The sequence below is a fragment of the Salmo salar genome, chromosome ssa10 (assembly GCF_905237065.1).
Source record: "Salmo salar chromosome ssa10, Ssal_v3.1, whole genome shotgun sequence".
Lineage (NCBI taxonomy): Eukaryota > Metazoa > Chordata > Actinopteri > Salmoniformes > Salmonidae > Salmo > Salmo salar.
Window position 1 is genome coordinate 94,441,739 of NC_059451.1, and position 8,404 is coordinate 94,450,142.

Genomic DNA, 8,404 nt, shown 5'->3' on the forward strand with positions numbered 1-8,404 from the left:
CCATATTGAGTGAGTCACTGGTACTTCCTGCTTTAGTTTTTGCTTGTAATCGGGAATCAGGAGGATAGAGTTATGGTCAGATTTGCCAAATGGAGGGCGAGGGAGAGCTTTTTGCACATCTCTGTGTGTGGAGTAAATGTGGTCTAGAGTCTTTTCCCCTCTGGTTGCACATGTAACATGCTGGTAGAATTGTGGTAAAACGGATTTAAGTTTCCCTACATTAATGTCTCTGGCCACTAGGAGTGTCGCCTCTGGATGAGCATTTTCTTGTTTTCTTATGGCCTTATACAGCTCGTTGAGTGCGGTCTTAGTGCCAGCATCGGTTTGTGGTGGAAAATAGACAGCTATGAAAAATATCGATGACAACTGTCTTGGTAAATAGTGTGGTCTACAGCTTATCATGAGATACTCTACCTCAGGGGAGCAAAAGCTTGAGACTTCCTTAATATTACATTTCATGCACCAGCTGTTATTGACAAATAGACACAGACCGCTACCCCTTGTCTTACCGGAGGCAACTGTTTGTCGTCGAAGGAATAAGCGTTACACCGAGGCCTGTACTCTGAAGCGGGATCGATTTGGAGGTGGAGGGTCTGTCATAGTCTGGGGCGGTGTGTCACAGCATCATCGGACTGAGCTTGTTGCCATTGCAGGCAATCTCAACGCTGTGCGTTACAGGGAAGACATCCTCCTCCCTCATGTGGTACCCTTCCTGCAGGCTCATCCTGACATGATCCTCCAGCATGACAATGCCATCAGCCATACTGCTCGTTCTGTGCGTGATTTGCTGCAAGACAGGAATGTAAATGTTCTGCCATGGCCAGCGAAGAGCCCGGATCTCAATCCCATTGAGCACGTCTGGGACCTGTTGGATCGGAGGGGGAGGACTAGAGCCATTCCCCGCTGAAATGTCCGGGAACTTGCAGGTGCCTTGGTGGAAGAGTGGGGTAACATCTCACAGCAAGAACTGGCAAATATGGTGCAATCCATGAGGAGGAGATGCACTGCAGTAGTTAATGCAGCTGGTGGCCACACCAGATACTGACTGTTACTTGTGATTTTGACCCACCCTTTGTTCAGGGACACATTATTCAATTTCTGTTAGTCACATGTCTGTGGAACTTGTTCACTTTATGTCTCAGTTGTTGAATTTTATGTTCATACAAATATTTACACGTGTTAAGTTTGCTGAAAATAAACGCAGTTGACAGCGAGAGTACGTTTCTTTTTTTGCTGAGTTTACATCCCCGATATCTCTCTCTCTTCTTCATGCGAATGACGGGGATTTGGACCTTGTCCGGTGTCTGAAGTAAATCCTTGGCGTCCAACTCGTTAAAGAAAAAATCTTTGTCCAGTACGAGGTCAGTAATCGCTGTCCTGATATCCAGAAGCTCTTTTCGGTCATAAGAGACAGTGGCAAAATAAGTAAAAAATAACATGAAAAAAAAAACACAATAGCACAATTGATCCGGCGCCATTGTATAATATATGGCAGAGGTTGAAAAGCCATAACATATATGTTTTCTCAACAACAGGATATGGTCAATAATCATCAGCATACATGGACACACATGCTTTGTTTAACGGCAGTGACAGGTCATTGGTAAAAATAGAAAAGCGTAGAGGGCCTAGAGAGCTGCCCTGCGGTACACCACACTTTACATGTTTGAGAATAGAGAAGCTTCCATTAAAGAAAACCCTCTGAGTTCTATTAGATAGATAGCTCTGAATCCATGATATGGCAGAGGTTGAAAAGCCATAACATGTACGTTTTCTCAACAACAGGTTTTGGTCAATAATATCAAATGCTGCACTGACATCTAACAGTACAGCTCCCACAATCTTCTTATTATCCATTTCTTTCAACCAATCATAAGTTATTTGTATCAGTGTTGTGTGTCCTTCTCTATAAGCATGCTGAAAGTGTTGTTAATTTGTTTACAGAGAAATAGTATTGTATTTGGTCAAACACCAGTTTTTCCAACAGTTTGCTAAGAGCTGGCAGCAACCTGATAGGTCTGCTGTTAGAAACAGTCAAGGCTGTTTTACCGCTCTTGGTTAGAGGAATGACTTTGGCTTCCCTCCAGGCCTGAGGACAAAGACTTTAGACACAGATTAAAAATATGACAGATAGGAGTGGTTATATACTCAGCTACCATCCTCAGTAGCTTTCCATCTAAGTTGTCAACGCCAGGAGGTTTGTCATTATTGATCAATAACAATTTTTCCACCTCTCCCACACTTTACAAAATTACAATGCATTTCTTTCATTATTCGTTTTTTTATGCATGAGTACAATGGCTCACTGTTCATTGTTGGCATTTACTGCCCAAGTTTGCGCACTTTGTCATTGAAGTAATCATAAAAATAATTGCCAACATCAAATGGTTTTGTGATGAATAAGCCAAATGATTCAATGAAAGATGGAGTTGAAAATGTCTTTCTTCCCATAATTTAATTTAAAGTACTCCAAAGTTTTTATTTTTCATCATTGTTTATATAATTGATCTTGGCTTCATAATAGTTTCTTCTTCTTTTTGCTGAGTTTAGTCACATCATTTCTCAATTTGCAGTAAATCAGCCAGTCAGATGTGCAGCCAGATTTATTAGCCACTCCTTTTGCCCCATCTCTTTCAACCATACAGTTTTTCAATTCCTCATCAATCCATTGAGCCTTAAAAGTTCTAGCAATCAGTTTCTTAACAGGTGCATTTTCATAAGCAATTTCATAAATTCATCAAGTGCAGAGTCTAGATGATTTTATTAATCACACCAACAAATATTTTAATCAGAGCAAAAGATTTTGTTTGATCGCTTATACACTAATTTTAGGTCCATCTTTTGGAATGTCGGCTTTCCTCGATATAGCCACTATATTGTGATCACTGCATCCAATGGGTACGGATACAGCTTTAGAACAAAGTTCTACAGTATTATTAAAAATGTGATCAATACATGTGGATGTTCAGGTTCTTGTAGTGTTTGTAAACACCCTGATAGGTTGATTAATAACCTGAAACAGATTACAGGCACTGGTTACAGTGAGAAGCTTCCTCTTGAGCAGACAGCTTGATGAAAACCAGTCAATATTCCGGTCCCCAAGAAAGTAGGCCTCCCTGTTTACGTCACATACACTATCAAGCATTTCACACATATTATTTAGAAACTGACTGTTAGCACTTGGCGGCCTATAGCAACACCCCAAAAGAAAAGGCTTTAGATGTGCAAGGTGAACCTGCAACCGCAATACTTCAATAACACTTGACATAAGATCTTCCCTAAACATTGCAGGAATATGGCTCTGAATATACAGTATATAGCAAAACCTCCCCCCATAAGCATTTTTGTCTCTTCTATAGATGTTGTATCCTTGTATTGCTACTGCTGTATCATCACATTAATTATCTAGGTGAGCCTCAGAAATGGCTAATATATGAATGTTATCTGATGTTAGCAAGTTATTGATTTCATGAACCTAATTTAAATACTTATTTCCCTCATGAAAATGCAAATCATTTTAGAACATTTTTGACATGCGTTTTTCTGGATTTTTTTGTTGTTATTTTGTCTCTCACTGTTCAAATAAACCTACCATTAAAATGATAGACTGATCATTTCTTTGTCAGTGGGCAAACGTACAAAATCAGCAGGGGATAAAATACTTTTTTCCCTCACTGTATATATTTCAATCTCTTTTTCCATTTTTAAATTAAATTGACCTACCGGCAACCCGCCTCACCCAATGTGATATGGATCTGCTACTTTTAGACCTTATAGCTAGAACCTCTATCAGAAGCTAGCCATCAGATGCTAACCAGCTACTAGCTATTTAGTCATTGTTAGCCACTGCTAGTGGCCTTTACCTCAGACACCAGCCGCTTTTAGCCTAGATAATACCCGCCAGTCTGCACAGCATGATATCAACCCTGAGCATACCGGATTGCTCTTCTCCACTACATCACCAGATTCCTGCCATAAGCTCTGGACCATTACTCCATATCATCGCAGCTAGCTAGCTGCTACCGAGTGGCCCAGGCCCGAAGCTAGCCTTAAGCCAGGCCCATCTCCCGGTCTGCTCAGTGGACCCTATGATCACTCAGATACACAGCTGATGCCTCCCGGACTCTTCACTAACACGACTCGAAGCTACTACATCACCGGATTCCTGCCGTAAGCTCTGGACCTTTGCATTGGATCATCGCAGCTAGCTAGCTGCTACCGAGTGGCTAATGCCCTTGTCCCGAAGCTAGCACCAGTTAGCCTTGAGCCAGGTGCATGTCCCGGATAGCAAACAAAATTACTCCAGCTACAATACCTCTTTTGCCAATTGGCCTGGACCCTTTGTCGACACGGAGCCCCGCCGATCCATCACGACTGGTCTGCCGATGTAATTCCGTCCGTTGTGCCCTCAACCGGCCTTTGCCGGACGTCGATGAAGACGCTTCTGCTAGCCCCGGCCTGCTATCTTTATGTACGCTGTGTCTCTGGCATTGTTAGTGTAGTAACGACTACCTAACGGCTTCCCAGTTTCATCTATTGCTGTTCACTGGACCCTATGATCAGGGGTGAAAATCTGATATCAACTTTGGAGGGGACAATTACATGAAATTTTCTCAAGAGCAATTCCTGAGGGGGACACCAAAAGTAGTGCTGTAACACATAGCCTACATTGTAATATGGTAAATGTATATTGAGGAACCAAAGAAATAAGGTGTTTGCCGTACTCCTAACTACCGGTACCCAAAACTACACAACTAAATCACAACAGCAATACCATTGCCTTTAACAAATCTTAGTTCAGTCACCAGTTTAAGTTGAGAGTGGGGGTATCCATGGCATTTTCCAATTATGTTCCTATTTTACAAGTCAAAAAAATTGAGAACCTTTCATAATGTTGCCAAACAAAGACTCAACAAACTTACCTGCGACTCCCTGTCTCTGCCAGTCTGTCCCTGCATATCTGTCCCCAACTCTGCTGTCTGTGTGCCATCTGTTGCCTGCTCTGCCTAATGATATCATTGTGAAACATTTCCATTAGAATTTCATTTCTTTCTTATGAACATTTTATCAACTTGTCTTTGAGATATTAGGCTACTAGGGTTCTTACTATGCGTTTTGGTGTATTGAAAAATACTCTGATGTCCGTCTTTTATTTTTCTGTCATTTTTCTACCTGGCTGGCTGGCTACACACACAGTGTGTAGGTTATTTACAGTCGGAGATGGGCTTCTATCATCTTCAATCATTCTATTTGGGCTTCGATCTAAAAGGTAGCTAGCAAATGTGAAACAGATTAAAATGACAAGAGTTGACAGCTGTATGAGTTCACCATTTACACAACGTATGCTGCAACCTTTTGTAATTTTAATAGTTTGTTTCATATTGGCTGGCTTCCAACAATAGCTGAATTTGCAAAGCTAGCGAGCACCAATACAGTTTCAGTGGTGTTTGCTATAATCTTTGCTACCCGGGTTAAATAAAGGTGAAATAAAATAAATAAATAAATAAAAGTTCCCTTGCGACAATTTAGCTTTTGCAACGAGACCATTAAATATATTTAAGACAATGGTAGAAGACTGTGTAGTTCTGTTCAGTTTGGATTTCAGTTTATCGCTAACCTTATCACAGGGACTTTGAAGCACTAACTTACATCATCTGCATGCTGATCTTGGAATAAATTGACGATAGCAAAGATTCCATCTTTGACGACGCCACATAAATGGAATAGATACTAGCTAGCTTAATAGTTAATATTTGCGCGCTAGCTCTGCATATTCAGCTAGTGTATGTGCGCGATTGACTGGATTAACCTCATGTCAGTTACGTGCATTGAGTGCCTTTCAGACAGTAGATACGACCTCTCTGTTACCTAGCAAGCTAAGGAACTGGCAGTGGATCAAACCATTGTGAGGCAAAGGGTGGGGGGGGGTCGCAATCTTTTGAAACTTAACGCGCTATTAAGTGTCTATAATCAGCACAATTGCTTTCATTGCGTATTATTAATATTATTTAAATTACATAGTTATGTTTCAGTGATATATTGGGGGGGACAAATCATATTTTTCCCAGGATGGGGGGGTCGTGTCCCCCCCGGGATTTCCGCCCCTGCCTATGATCACCTGGCTACATAGCTGATGCCTGCTGGACTCTTCTTTAATCACGGTACTCCATTTTGTTTATCTGTCAGCCCCAGCCTTGAACTCAGGCCCTGTGTGTAGTTAACTGACCCTCTCTGCCCATTCATCGCCATTTTATCTGTCGTCTTACCCGTTGTTGTCTTAGCTAGCTCTCCCAATCAACCCCTGTGATTGCTTTATGCCTCTCTCTAATGTCAATATGCCTTGTATACTGTTGTTTAGGATAGTTATCATTGTTTTAGTTACCTGCGGAGCCCCTAGCCCCACTCAACATGCCTTAGATACCTCTTTTGTCCCACATCCCACACATGCGCTGACCTCACCTAGCATAACTAGTGCCTCCAGAGATGCAACCTCTCTCATCGTCACTCAATGCCTGGGTTTACCTCTACCACACCCAGAAATCTGCTCCTTTTATTCTCTGTCCCCAACGCACTAGACGACCATTTTGATAGCCTTTAGCCGTACCCTCATCCTACTCCTCCTGTCCCTTGGGTGATGTGGAGGTTAACCCAGGCCCTGTGTGTCCCCAGGCGCTCTCATTTGTTGACTTCAGTAACCGTAAAAGCCTTGGTTTCATGCTTGTTAACATCAGAAGCCTCCTCCTTAAGTTTGTTTTACTCACTGCTTTAGCACACTCTGCCAACCCTGATGTCCTTGCCATGTTTGAATCCTGGCTTAGGAAGACCACCAACAATTCTGAGATTTTCATCCCCAACTACAACATTTTCCATCAAGACAGAACTGCCAAAGGGGGAGGAGTTGCAATCTACTGCAGAGATAGCCTGCAAAGTTCTGTCATACTTTCCAGGTCTATGCCCAAACAGTTCGAGCTTCTAATTTTAAAAATTAATCTCTCCAGAAATAAGTCTCACTGAAAATGCTTTTCCCCCTACATTTTAAACAGTCTAATAGGTCCGTTTAATATAGGAAAACATCACCAAATCCATTTGGTCTATGTAATTTCATTTAGTCTCATTATGATACGGAAAATGTAGGCTATTTCATATTTTACCATATTTGAGCTTTTATACTAAAGATCTACCCAGCATCTTTTAAAACTATTTTGATATTCACCTCATGTCTAAATAATTATTAGCTTAAGATTCTCACCAACAGGGCAGAAGGCTATACATTGCACAAGACGAGTATAGGCTATTTTAAGAGATTTAAGAGAATGAATGCAAATGTATGCCGCTAATGAACAATAACTAGGCCCAATCGATTACCTTTGAAACTATCCTCTTTGAACTACCAGATCTGAATAAATGGGTTAGATGGATGGCTTTGATTGTCCAGCAATCGAATTGCAAGTCGTTCATATGCTAATAGTCCAAATATTCTGCATTGCTACCCTCGGCATTCATTATTCTTAGAGGTCAGAACAAGCAACAGGGACTTCACCAGAGTTTCATAACCAGGCACGCAGCCCTGAAGACCAGGGGCTGACGGGGACATAGTCTGAGAAAAACATAGCCTTTTCTAAAATAATTTCCTGAAATTCTACATGACTGGATACATTACAATAACATTTTTTTTTATAGCACACAAATGATAAATGACAAGACACTGCAAAATGAATCTAAGAAAAATGAGCACTTAGCCTACTTGGACACTTCTTCATGACACATCCATTTCAACGAAAATCCGTATGAGACCAAAATATTAAGCACATTCTTGGAAGATTTGGACCTGAACTAGTTTTTAATGGCGATTCATTGTCATGTAGCCTTCTTATTTTTGTTTAATTTTTTGGTTATTTTAAATAAAATGTTTTTGGCCCATTTATTTTTTTCTCTCATATTTTTTTGTATTTTGGTAAGCTTTTTTGTTGATAAAGGTTTTATAGTGAATGGTTGATGTTAATGGACGGTGTAAAAAAAAAAAGATGAAACAAAAATACATTGTAGAAACTAGATATTGGCTGTTTTTAGCCTTCGGCCTTTCCATAACCACATTAACAAATATACAATATTCTGCTCATATGAACAAATCTATATAGTTCTGGACTACAAGATTCCTTCATATGGGCAAAATATATGTACAATATTTGTAGCCATACATAATTTAATGAAAAGCAGTAAACATACACATTTAATAACAGACTCAAACACAATCCTGCAATAGTCTACAGCTGGCTTCACAGCTAACCGGTGAAACTCGACTTAATGTAGCCTACGCATTGTGGCGGTGCTTCGCGACAGAGCAGAGCAGCACTGAGTGTGCAAGAGTAAGAAAGACAGAATGTCTGTGTTTTAGACTGTGTGT